This window comes from Salmo trutta, chromosome 9 (assembly GCF_901001165.1).
Source record: "Salmo trutta chromosome 9, fSalTru1.1, whole genome shotgun sequence".
Lineage (NCBI taxonomy): Eukaryota > Metazoa > Chordata > Actinopteri > Salmoniformes > Salmonidae > Salmo > Salmo trutta.
The window spans coordinates 44276368-44289437 of record NC_042965.1 but is presented as its reverse complement, the minus strand read 5'-3'; the positions used below and the strand labels follow the sequence as shown (position 1 = coordinate 44289437).

Genomic DNA, 13070 nt, shown 5'->3' with positions numbered 1-13070 from the left:
TAGTGTCTCTAGGGGATAGTGTCTCTAGGGGATAGTGTCTCTAGGGGATAGTGTCTAGGGGATAGTGTCTAGGGGATAGTGTCTCTAGGGGATAGTGTCTCTCTAGGGGATAGTGTCTAGGGGATAGTGTCTCTAGCGGATAGTGTCTCTCTAGGGGATAGTGTCTTCTAGGGGATAGTGGTCAGGGGAATAGTGTCTCTAGGGGATAGTGTCTATGGGATATTGTCTCTAGGGGATAGTGTCTAGGGGATAGTGTCTAGGGATAGTGTCTCTCTAGGGGATAGTGTCTCTACGGGATAGTGTCTCTCTAGGGGATAGTGTCTCTCTAGGGGATAGTGTCTAGGGGATAGTGTCTCTAGGGGATAGTGTCTCTCTAGGGGATAGTGTCTAGGGGATAGTGTCTCTAGGGGATAGTGTCTCTCTAGGGGATAGTGTCTCTAGGGATAGTGTCTAGGGGATAGTGTCTAGGGGATAGTGTCTAGGGGATAGTGTCTAGGGGATAGTGTCTCTAGGGGATAGTGTCTCTAGGGGATAGTGTCTCTCTAGGGGATAGTGTCTCTAGGGGATAGTGTCTCTCTAGGGGATAGTGTCTCTAGGGTATAGTGTCTCTAGGGGATAGTGTCTAGGGGATAGTGTCTAGGGGATAGTGTCTAGGGGATAGTGTCTCTAGGGGATAGTGTCTCTCTAGGGGATAGTGTCTAGGGGATAGTGTCTCTCTAGGGATAGTGTCTCTCTAGGGGATAGTGTCTCTCTAGGGGATAGTGTCTCTCTAGGGGATAGTGTCTCTAGGGGATAGTGTCTCTAGGGGATAGTGTCTCTCTAGGGGATAGTGTCTCTCTAGGGGATAATGTCTCTAGGGGATAGTGTCTAGGGGATAGTCTCTAGGGGATAGTGTCTAGGGGATAGTGTCTCTAGGGGATAGTGTCTCTCTAGGGGATAGTGTCTCTAGGGGATAGTGTCTAGGGGATAGTGTCTAGGGATAGTGTCTCTAGAGGATAGTGTCTCTCTAGGGGATAGTGTCTCTCTAGGGGATAGTGTCTCTCTATGGGATAGTGTCTCTCTAGGGGATAGTGTCTCTCTAGGGGATAGTGTCTCTCTAGGGGACAGTGTCTCTCTAGGGGATAGTGTCTCTCTAGGGAATAGTGTGTCTCTAGGGGATAGTGTCTATGGGATAGTGTCTCTAGGGGATAGTGTCTCTCTAGGGGATAGTGTCTAGGGGATAGTGTCTCTAGGGGATAGTGTCTCTCTAGGGGATAGTGTCTCTCTAGGGGATAGTGTGTCTCTAGGGGATAGTGTCTCTAGGGGATAGTGTCTCTCTAGGGGATAGTGTCTCTCTAGGGGATAGTGTCTCTAGGGGATAGTGTCTCTCGGGGATAGTGTCTCTAGGGGATAGTGTCTAGGGGATAGTGTCTCTCTAGGGGATAGTGTCTCTCTAGGGGATAGTGTCTAGGGGATAGTGTCTCTCTAGGGGATAGTGTCTCTCTAGGGGATAGTGTCTCTCTAGGGGATAGTGTCTCTCTAGTGGATAGTGTCTCTAGGGGATAGTGTCTCTAGGGGATAGTGTCTCTCTAGGGGATAGTGTCTCTAGGGGATAGTGTCTCTCTAGGGGATAGTGTCTCTAGGGGATAGTGTCTCTAGGGGATAGTGTCTCTCTAGGGATAGTGTCTCTCTAGGAGATAGTGTCTCTAGGGGATAGTGTCTCTCTAGGGGATAGTGTCTCTCTAGGGGATAGTGTCTCTAGGGGATAGTGTCTCTCTAGGGGATAGTGTCTAGGGGATAGTGTCTCTAGGGGATAGTGTCTCTCTAGGGGATAGTCTCTCTAGGGTATAGTGTCTAGGGGATAGTGTCTCTCTAGGGGATAGTGTCTCTAGGGGATAGTGACTCTCTAGGGGATAGTGTCTCTCTAGGGGATAGTGTCTCTAGAGGATAGTGTCTAGGGGATAGTGTCTCTAGGGGATAGTGTCTCTAGGGGATAGTGTCTCTCTAGGGGATAGTGTCTCTCTAGGGGATAGTGTCTCTCTAGGGGATAGTGTCTAGGGGATAGTGTCTCTCTAGGGATAGTGTCTCTAGGGATAGTGTCTCTCTAGGGGATAGTGTCTCTAGGGGATAGTGTCTCGGGGATAGTGTCTAGGGGATAGTGTCTCTAGGGGATAGTGTCTCTCTAGGGATAGTGTCTCTCTAGGGGATAGTGTCTCTCTAGGGGATAGTGTCTAGGGGATAGTGTCTCTAGGGGATAGTGTCTCTAGGGGATAGTGTCTCTAGGGGATAGTGTCTAGGGGATAGTGTCTAGGGGATAGTGTCTAGGGGATAGTGTCTCTAGGGGGATAGTGTCTCTCTAGGGGATAGTGTCTAGGGGATAGTGTCTCTAGGGGATAGTGTCTCTCTAGGGATAGTGTCCTCTAGGGATAGTGTCTAGGGGATAGTGTCTCTCTAGGGGATAGTGTCTCTCTAGGGGAAGTGTCTCTCTAGGGGATAGTGTCTCTCTAGGGATAGTGTCTCTAGGGGATAGTGTCCTCTAGGGAGTGATAGTGTTCTTCTAGGGATAGTTGTCTCCAGGGGATAGTGTCTCTCTAGGGGATAGTGTCTCTAGGGGATAGTGTCTCTAGGGGATAGTGTCTCTCTAGGGGATAGTGTCTCTCTAGGAGATAGTGTCTCTAGGGGATAGTGTCTCTCTAGGGGATAGGTCTCTCTAGGGGATAGTGTCTCTAGGGGATAGTGTCTTCTAGGGGATAGTGTCTAGGGTATAGTGTCTCTAGGGGATAGTGTCTCTCTAGGGGATAGTGCTCTCTAGGTATAGTGTCTTTAGGGGTATAGTGTCTCTCTAGGGGATAGTGTCTCTAGGGGATAGTGTCTCTAGGGGATAGTGTCTCTTAGGGGATAGTGTCTCTAGGGATAGTGTCTCTAGGGATAGTGTCTCTAGGGGATAGTGTCTCTAGGGGATAGTGTCTCTAGGGGATAGTGTCTCTCTAGGGGATAGTGTCTCTCTAGGGGATAGTGTCTCTCTAGGGGATAGTGTCTACAGGGGTTAGTGTCTCTAGGGGATAGTGTCTCTAGGGGATAGTGTCTCTCTAGGGGATAGTGTCTGTAGGGGATAGTGTCTCTAGGGGATAGTGTCTCTAGGGGATAGTGTCTCTCTAGGGGATAGTGTCTAGGGGATAGTGTCTCTCTAGGGGATAGTGTCTCTAGGGGATAGTGTCTCTCTAGGGGATAGTGTCTCTAGGGGATAGTGTCTCGGGGATAGTGTCTAGGGGATAGTGTCTCTAGGGGATAGTGTCTCTCTAGGGGATAGTGTCTCTCTAGGGGATAGTGTCTCTCTAGGGGATAGTGTCTCTAGGGGATAGTGTCTAGGGGATAGTGTCTCTAGGGGATAGTGTCTCTAGGGGATAGTGTCTCTAGAGGATAGTGTCTCTCTAGGGGATAGTGTCTCTCTAGGGGATAGTGTCTCTCTATGGGATAGTGTCTCTCTAGGGGATAGTGTCTCTCTAGGGGATAGTGTCTCTCTAGGGGACAGTGTCTCTCTAGGGGATAGTGTCTCTCTAGGGGATAGTGTGTCTCTAGGGGATAGTGTCTATGGGATAGTGTCTCTAGGGGATAGTGTCTCTCTAGGGGATAGTGTCTAGGGGATAGTGTCTCTAGTGGATAGTGTCTCTCTAGGGGATAGTGTCTCTCTAGGGGATAGTGTGTCTCTAGGGGATAGTGTCTCTAGGGGATAGTGTCTCTCTAGGGGATAGTGTCTCTCTAGGGGATAGTGTCTCTCTAGGGGATAGTGTCTCTAGGGGATAGTGTCTCTCGGGGATAGTGTCTCTAGGGGATAGTGTCTAGGGGATAGTGTCTCTCTAGGGGATAGTGTCTCTCTAGGGGATAGTGTCTCTCTAGGGGATAGTGTCTAGGGGATAGTGTCTCTCTAGGGGATAGTGTCTCTCTAGGGGATAGTGTCTCTCTAGTGGATAGTGTCTCTAGGGGATAGTGTCTCTAGGGGATAGTGTCTCTCTAGGGGATAGTGTCTCTAGGGGATAGTGTCTCTCTAGGGGATAGTGTCTCTAGGGGATAGTGTCTCTAGGGGATAGTGTCTCTCTAGGGGATAGTGTCTCTCTAGGAGATAGTGTCTCTAGGGGATAGTGTCTCTCTAGGGGATAGTGTCTCTCTAGGGGATAGTGTCTCTAGGGGATAGTGTCTCTCTAGGGGATAGTGTCTAGGGGATAGTGTCTCTAGGGGATAGTGTCTCTCTAGGGGATAGTCTCTCTAGGGTATAGTGTCTAGGGGATAGTGTCTCTCTAGGGGATAGTGTCTCTAGGGGATAGTGTCTCTCTAGGGGATAGTGTCTCTCTAGGGGATAGTGTCTCTAGAGGATAGTGTCTAGGGGATAGTGTCTCTAGGGGATAGTGTCTCTAGGGGATAGTGTCTCTCTAGGGGATAGTGTCTCTCTAGGGGATAGTGTCTCTCTAGGGGATAGTGTCTAGGGGATAGTGTCTCTCTAGGGGATAGTGTCTCTAGGGGATAGTGTCTCTCTAGGGGATAGTGTCTCTAGGGGATAGTGTCTCGGGGATAGTGTCTAGGGGATAGTGTCTCTAGGGGATAGTGTCTCTAGGGGATAGTGTCTCTCTAGGGGATAGTGTCTCTCTAGGGGATAGTGTCTCTCTAGGGGATAGTGTCTCTCTAGGGGATAGTGTCTCTAGGGGATAGTGTCTAGGGGATAGTGTCTCTAGGGGATAGTGTCTCTAGGGGATAGTGTCTCTAGGGGATAGTGTCTAGGGGATAGTGTCTAGGGGATAGTGTCTCTAGGGGATAGTGTCTCTCTAGGGGATAGTGTCTAGGGGATAGTGTCTCTAGCGGATAGTGTCTCTCTAGGGGATAGTATCTCTCTAGGGGATAGTGTCTAGGGGATAGTGTCTCTAGGGATAGTGTCTCTCTAGGGGATAGTGTCTCTCTAGGGGATAGTGTCTAGGGGATAGTGTCTCTCTAGGGGATAGTGTCTCTCTAGGGGATAGTGTCTCTCTAGGGGATAGTGTCTCTCTAGTGGATAGTGTCTCTAGGGGATAGTGTCTCTAGGGGATAGTGTCTCTCTAGGGGATAGTGTCTCTAGGGGATAGTGTCTCTCTAGGGGATAGTGTCTCTAGGGGATAGTGTCTCTAGGGGATAGTGTCTCTCTAGGGGATAGTGTCTCTCTAGGAGATAGTGTCTCTAGGGGATAGTGTCTCTCTAGGGGATAGTGTCTCTCTAGGGGATAGTGTCTCTAGGGGATAGTGTCTCTCTAGGGGATAGTGTCTAGGGGATAGTGTCTCTAGGGGATAGTGTCTCTCTAGGGGATAGTCTCTCTAGGGTATAGTGTCTAGGGGATAGTGTCTCTCTAGGGGATAGTGTCTCTAGGGGATAGTGTCTCTCTAGGGGATAGTGTCTCTCTAGGGGATAGTGTCTCTAGAGGATAGTGTCTAGGGGATAGTGTCTCTAGGGGATAGTGTCTCTAGGGGATAGTGTCTCTCTAGGGGATAGTGTCTCTCTAGGGGATAGTGTCTCTCTAGGGGTAGTGTCTAGGGGATAGTGTCTCTCTAGGGGATAGTGTCTCTAGGGGATAGTGTCTCTCTAGGGGATAGTGTCTCTAGGGGATAGTGTCTCGGGGATAGTGTCTAGGGGATAGTTTCTCTAGGGGATAGTGTCTCTAGGGGATAGTGTCTCTCTAGGGGATAGTGTCTCTCTAGGGGATAGTGTCTCTCTAGGGGATAGTGTCTCTAGGGGATAGTGTCTAGGGGATAGTGTCTCTAGGGGATAGTGTCTCTAGGGGATAGTGTCTCTAGGGATAGTGTCTAGGGGATAGTGTCTAGGGGATAGTGTCTAGGGGATAGTGTCTCTAGGGAATAGTGTCTCTCTAGGGGATAGTGTCTAGGGGATAGTGTCTCTAGCGGATAGTGTCTCTCTAGGGGATAGTGTCTCTCTAGGGGATAGTGTCTAGGGGATAGTGTCTCTAGGGGATAGTGTCTCTCTAGGGGATAGTGTCTCTCTAGGGGATAGTGTCTCTAGGGGATAGTGTCTAGGGGATAGTGTCTCTAGGGGATAGTGTCTAGGGGATAGTGTCTCTAGGGGATAGTGTCTCTCTAGGGGATAGTGTCTCTCTAAGGGATAGTGTCTCTAGGGGATAGTGTCTCTCTAGGGGATAGTGTCTCTCTAGGGGATAGTGTCTCTAGGGGATAGTGTCTCTAGGGGATAGTGTCTCTCTAGGGGATAGTGTCTCTCTAGGGGATAGTGTCTCTCTAGGGGATAGTGTCTCTAGGGGATAGTGTCTCTCTAGGGGATAGTGTCTCTAGGGGATAGTGTCTCTAGGGGATAGTGTCTCTCTAGGGGATAGTGTAAAGGGGATAGTGTCTCTCTAGGGGATAGTGTCTCTCTAGGGGATAGTGTCCCTCTAGGGGATAGTGTCTCTAGGGGATAGTGTCTCTAGGGGATAGTGTCTCTAGGGGATAGTGTCTAGGGGATAGTGTCTCTCTAGGGGATAGTGTCTCTAGGGGATAGTGTCTCTCTAGGGGATAGTGTCTCTCTAGGGGATAGTGTCTAGGGGATAGTGTCTCTCTAGGGGATAGTGTCTCTCTAGGGGATAGTGTCTAGGGGATAGTGTATCTCTAGGGGATAGTCTCTAGGGGATAGTGTCTCTCTAGGGGATAGTGTCTCTCTAGGGGATAGTGTCTCTAGGGGATAGTGTCTAGGGGATAGTCTCTAGGGGATAGTGTCTCTCTAGGGGATAGTGTCTCTCTAGGGGATAGTGTCTCTAGGGGATAGTGTCTCTAGGGGATAGTGTCTCTAGGGGATAGTGTCTCTCTAGGGGATAGTGTCTCTAGGGGATAGTGTCTAGGGGATAGTCTTTTGGGGATAGTGTCTCTCTAGGGGATAGTGTCTCTCTAGGGGATAGTGTCTCTAGGGGATAGTGTCTCTCTTGGGGATAGTGTCTCTAGGGGATAGTGTCTAGGGGATAGTGTCTCTAGGGGATAGTGTCTCTAGGGGATAGTGTCTCTCTAGGGGATAGTGTCTCTAGGGGATAGTGTCTAGGGGATAGTGTCTCTCTAGGGGATAGTCTCTCTAGGGGATAGTGTCTCTAGGGATAGTGTCTCTAGGGGATAGTGTCTCTCTAGGGGATAGTGTCTAGGGGATAGTGTCTCTCTAGGGGATAGTGTCTCTCTAGGGGATAGTGTCTCTAGGGGATAGTGTCTCTAGGGGATAGTGTCTAGGGGATAGTGTCTCTCTAGGGGATAGTGTCTCTCTAGGGGATAGTGTCTCTCTAGGGGATAGTGTCTCTCTAGGGGATAGTGTCTCTAGGGGATAGTGTCTCTAGGGGATAGTGTCTCTAGGGGATAGTGTCTCTAGGGGATAGTGTCTCTCTAGGGGATAGTGTCTCTCTAGGGGATAGTGTCTCTAGGGGATAGTGTCTCTAGGGGATAGTGTCTCTAGGGGATAGTGTCTCTAGGGGATAGTGTCTCTAGGGGATAGTGCCACCAGTCCTCCTTAGTTTGCAGGTTGACGTTAATGGAATGAGTCTTGTCCTTTAGGCAGGACTGAGCTATTTCCGCTTGATCGGCACTTGTGTACCGGACACCCCCGCAGCCCCCGCACGGCTGGGGGCCCCACAAGCTATGGGGTCTCATGCGCCTATCATCTGTGTTTATTTTTTTTTTAAAGTTACCCTCCATAAAGTCCTTCATAAACCTTTTAATTTCCACGTGTAGGAAGCTAAATGTTTGTTTTCCAATAATGTACTTGGGTAGTAGGTGAGTCAGAGACAATAGCCCTGTCATGCACCTAATTGGCCGACTGCTCAGAGGCAGGCCGCAGGCCGCCCCGGCCTCCTCACTTAATTGGCTATCAAGTTACGGAGAGTGAGATAAACAAAAATACCTAGTGGTACACAAAAAAAACAGCACATCAAAGAGTTATCTGATTAAGCTCGTAACAAATGACAGAGGATAAGTACATTATTCAGACCAGTCAGCGAAGCCATCATGTCCTCGACTGACGAAAAACAAGCTAGCAGATGGTACTAGCGGTCTCCCAGTCCCAACAGACACCTCACTGCCAGGGACCGGCCATCCCAGTGGCCTTGCTCCTCTTCGTCCCCTCCAGAATAGTGACAGTTCATCTAGTGAGAGTGCTGGCTCTCCTTCTTACCCAGAAAACCAAGCTGATGACCAGAGACCCTTTTTGCGCCAAACATTGGTAAAAATGGCTACCCATAATTGGCAGGTACATTGATCAAAACGACCCCCCCCCCCCCCCCCCCATTCTATGAACACTGGTAGTCCTGCTACGAGTGATGAGAACGATAGCCCCGACAGCAAGAAGTCAAGAGTTTCCTACAATTTCCCTGTTGATATAAATGATGACAACATCAAGCGTTATATCATACATACAGGTTTGTGTAAACCAAAGCGACCATTTCCTGCAGACAAAAAGGGCAGGTGCTTTTCAAATGGGTTGTATTACAAAAAAAAACATAACATGGTAGTCAGATTCGCCATAGATGGTTGTGTTATTAACCAAAAACATGGACCGGGTATTCTGTGAGCCATGTTGGCTCTTTGGTACCAGAACATGTCGATCACAACAGTTGGCATGGATATTTGTGGATATTTCTGGTGGATTTTGTTGAATATAATTTCAGCTAATGCTAGCTTGCTAGTCACTGTCTGGGGGGGTTTCATGTATTTTTGTAAAGCATCTGCTGACAGTAGGATGATGATCTGTGGTGCTGCATTGCATGATGTGGTATCCTGCTGGTTCAGATAATCTCTACATGCTAATACATCTGTGACTGGCGCTACATGCTAATGCATCTGTGACTGTCGCTACATGCTAATACATCTGTGACTGGCGCTACATGCTAATACATCTGTGACTGGTGCTACATGCTAATACATCTGTGACTGGCGCTACATGCTAATGCATCTGTGACTGGAGCTACATGCTAATGCATCTGTGACTGGCGCTACATGCTAATACATCTGTGACTGGCGCTACATGCTAATACATCTGTGACTGGCGCTACATGCTAATACATCTGTGACATCTGTGACTGGAGCTACATGCTAATACATCTGTGACTGGTGCTACATGCTGAAGTCCTTGTGGATGATTGTTCACAACACAAGAAGAGTACTGTTACACAAGCGTAACTTACGACACCTGAAAAAAATGACCAAACCATTGACAAAAAAGGTAGCCTCCAATCTTGATAAACAGGTGAACTTTTAGACAAGAGATACTGACGAGAACAACAGACATAACAGCGACACTGGGATTCTCTGCCTCTAACCCTATTACGGGGGTTAGAGGCAGAGTCACTGGCTTACTACTGCTCTTCCATGGCGTCCCTAGGAGGGGTGCGTCACTTGAGTGGGTTGAGCCACTAACGTGATCTAGTGGTGTGGGGGCTGTGCTTTGGCAAAGTGGGTGGGGTTATATCCTGCCTGGTTAGCCCTGTCCGGGGGTATCGTCGGATGGGGCCACAGTGTCTCCCGACCCATCCTGTCCAGTATTTATGCTGCAATAGTTTGTGTGGGGGGGCTTGGGTCAGTCTGTTATATCTGGTGTAATTCTCCTGTGTGAATTTTAGAATGCTACCTCTAATTCTCTCTCTCTCCCTCCCCTCGCGGAGGACCTGAGCCCTGGGACCATGCCTCAGGACTACCTGGCCTGATGACTCCTTGCTGTCCCCAGTCCACCTGGTTGTGCTGCTGCTCCAGTTTCAACTGTTCTGCCTGCGGCTATGGAACCCTGACCTATTCACCGGAAGTGCTACCTGTCCCAGACCTGCTGTTTTTGACTCTCTATCTCTCTCTACCACACCTGCTGTCTCTAACTCTGAATCCTCGGCTATGAAAAGCCAACTGACATTTACTCCTGAGGTGCTGACCTGTTGCACCCTCTACAACCACTGTGATTATTATTATTTGACCCTGCTGGTCATCTATGAACAAAGTGCCTCAGGCCTTGAAAATGTTTTTAATTTATTTTTTATTGAACTGATTGAAAGTAAGGGGATATGGGTGAACAAATTTCTCTGACTAATTCTCTCGTAATCTCTCTCAGAGCTATGTCCTCGCCCCTTTACCAGTTACGTTTCAAGACGGGTAACTTAACTGAGACTGCTCTTCTCTGTGTCACGGAGGCTCTCCGCACTGCCAAAGCTGACTCTCTCTCCTCTGTTCTCATCCTCCTAGATCTACCCGCTGCATTTCTTAAATCCCTCTTATGTTGTCAGCTTAAGAAATCTATTTCAAAAGACAGTTTTACATACTGTAACTACAGAATAGAACACTGTTGGCTAAACACAGTACATGACCAAAAGTATGTGGACACCTGCTCGTCAAACATCTCATTCCAAAATCATGGGTATTAATATGGAGGTTGTCCCCCCTAAATGGGGGGCGATAAGGCCTAGCTCGCAGTCGGTGTTCTAATTCATCCCAAAGGTGTTCGATGGGGTTAAGGTCAGGGCTCTGTGCAGGCCAGTCAAGTTCTTCCACACAGATCTCGACAAAACATTTCTGTATGGACCTTGCTTTCTGCACAGGAGCATTGTCATGCTGAAACAGGAAAGGGCCTTCTCAAACTGTTTCCACAAAGTTGTAAGCACAGAATCATCTAGAATGTCATTGTATGCTGTAGCGTTAAGATTTCCCTTCACTGGAACTAAGGGGCCTGAACCGTGAAAAACAGCCCCAGACCATTATTCCTCCTCCACCAAACTTTACAGTTGACACTATGTATTGGGGCAGGTAGCGTTCTCCTGGCATCCGCCGAATCCCAGATTAGTCTGTCGTACCTCCAGTTGGTGAAGCGTGATTCACCACTCCAGAGAACGCGTTTCCACTGGCGGCAACATTACGCATGGTGATCTTAGGCTTGTGTGCGGCTGCTCGGCCATGGAAACCCATTTCATGAAACTCCCAACGAACAGTTCTTGTGCTGATGTTGCTTCCAGAGGCAGTTTGGAACTCAGTAGTGAGTGTTGCAAACGAGGACAGACGATTTATACACGCTGAACGCTTCAGCAATCGGCGGTCCCGTTCTGTGAGTTTGTGTGGCCTACCACTTCGCGGCTGAGCCGTTGTTGCTCCTAGACTTTTCCACTTCACAATAACAGCACTTACAGTTGACCGGGGCAGCTCTAGCAGGGCAGAAATTTGACGAACCCACTTGTTGGAAAGGTGGCATCCTATGACGATACCACGTTAAAAGTCACTGAGCTTTTCAGTAAAGACATTCTACTGCAAATGTTTGTCTATGGAGATTGCATGGCTGTGTGCTCGATTTTAATTCACCTGTCAGCAACAGGTGTGGCTGAAATAGCCGAATCCACTAATTTGCAGGGGTGTCCACACACTATTGTATAGTGTATATTGTATAGTGTATGTATAGTGTATGTATAGTATATATATATATATATATATATATATATATATATATATATATATATATATATAATATATAGTGTATATTATATTGTGTATGTATAGTGTATGTATAGTATATATATATATATATATTTAGTGAATATATAGTGTATATTATATAGTGGATGTGTAGTGTATGTCTTCTCACTTCATAGCCCACTTGACCCCATCCCCTCCTCCCTTCTCCAGACCATCTCTGGAGACCTCTCTCCCATTCCTCACTGTGCTCTCCACACTCCTGGATTGCATCCTACCTGGCAGGTCATTCCTACCAGGTGACGTGGAGAGGATCTGTGTCTGCACCACGTACTCTCACTACTGGTGTCCCCCAGGGCTCGGTTCTAGGCTCTCTCCTCTTCTCTCTATACACCAAGTCACTCAGCTCCGTCATATCCTCACATGGTCTCTCCTATCATTGCTATGAGGATGACACTCAACTATTTTTCTCCTTACTTCAATCTGACACCCAGGTGGCGACAAGCATCTCTGCGTGCCTGGCAGATATCTAAGCTTGGATGTCGGCCCACCACCTCAAGATCAACCTCGACAAGATGGAGCTGCTCTGCCTCCCGGGGAAGGTCTGCCCGCTCAAAGACCTGTCTCCCTCCCAGAGTGCAAAGAAACTTGGTGTGACCCTGGACAACACTCTGTCATTCTATGCAAACATCAAAGTAGTGACTCTCTCCTGCAGGTTCCCGCTATACAACATCCGTAGAGTACGACCCTACCTCACACAGGAAGCTGCACAGGTCCTAATCCAGGCACTTGTCATCTCCCGTCTGGACTACTGCAACTCGCTGTTGGTTGGGGTCCTCGCTTGCGCCATCAAACCCCTGCAACTTATCCAGAACGCTGCAGCCCGCCTGGTGTTCAACTTTCCCAAATTCTCCCATGTCACCCCGCTCCTCCGCACACTCCACTGGCTTCCAGTCGAAGCTCGCATCATCTTCAAGACCATGGTGCTTACCTACGGAGCAGCAAGAGGAACTTCCCCTCCCTACCTTCAGACTACACTCCAAACCTTACACCCCAACCTGAGTACTCTGTTCTTAAAGAGAATGCAAGAGGCTCATTTAAAGAGCTTAAAGAACTGCTGTATTTGAAACTAAAACTCATAAAGAACTACCTTAGAAGCACAAAGTCTCAGGAAAGACTGTCTGGGTTGTCAATACTCAGTATAGAAAACAGTCGGACCTGCAACCTGGACCTACAGGCCGTGGTGAAAACATGTGTACACAGCATAATGTAGGTATTATTGGTCTCTACATAGAAAAAAAAAAGAGAGATACTTTTTTTTTCTAAGAGAAAGAAAGAGAGAAAGAGAAACTACCAAAGAGAGGGAAGCAGCCATGAGGATTTCAGTAGACCAGGAGTATCTCAAATTGGATTTAATTTAATTTACCTTGAATATTGCAGCCCATTTGTCTAGGTTATTATTCAGACAAAACACACAGTGGAAACCCATTTCAGTGGCTGGATGTATCCTCAAGGCGACTACTTTGTTCCTCGTTGTTCGGCTATTTGATGTGTCATTTGAAAAAACTAAATGACATGTCGACAGTAGGCTACACTGCATAATGAAACAATCCTTAGTAAGCTAGTGTCTTGAGGATGGACTGACCAAAATATTACTCA

The 13070-nt window shown here is 48.0% G+C and overlaps 1 protein-coding gene across 1 annotated transcript in view; it reads right to left on the bottom strand.

The window, feature by feature from the left end:
• cspg4ba (chondroitin sulfate proteoglycan 4ba) overlaps positions 1-13070 on the bottom strand; it is a 57165-nt gene that overhangs the window by 13111 nt on the left and 30984 nt on the right. The window lies entirely within an intron of this gene.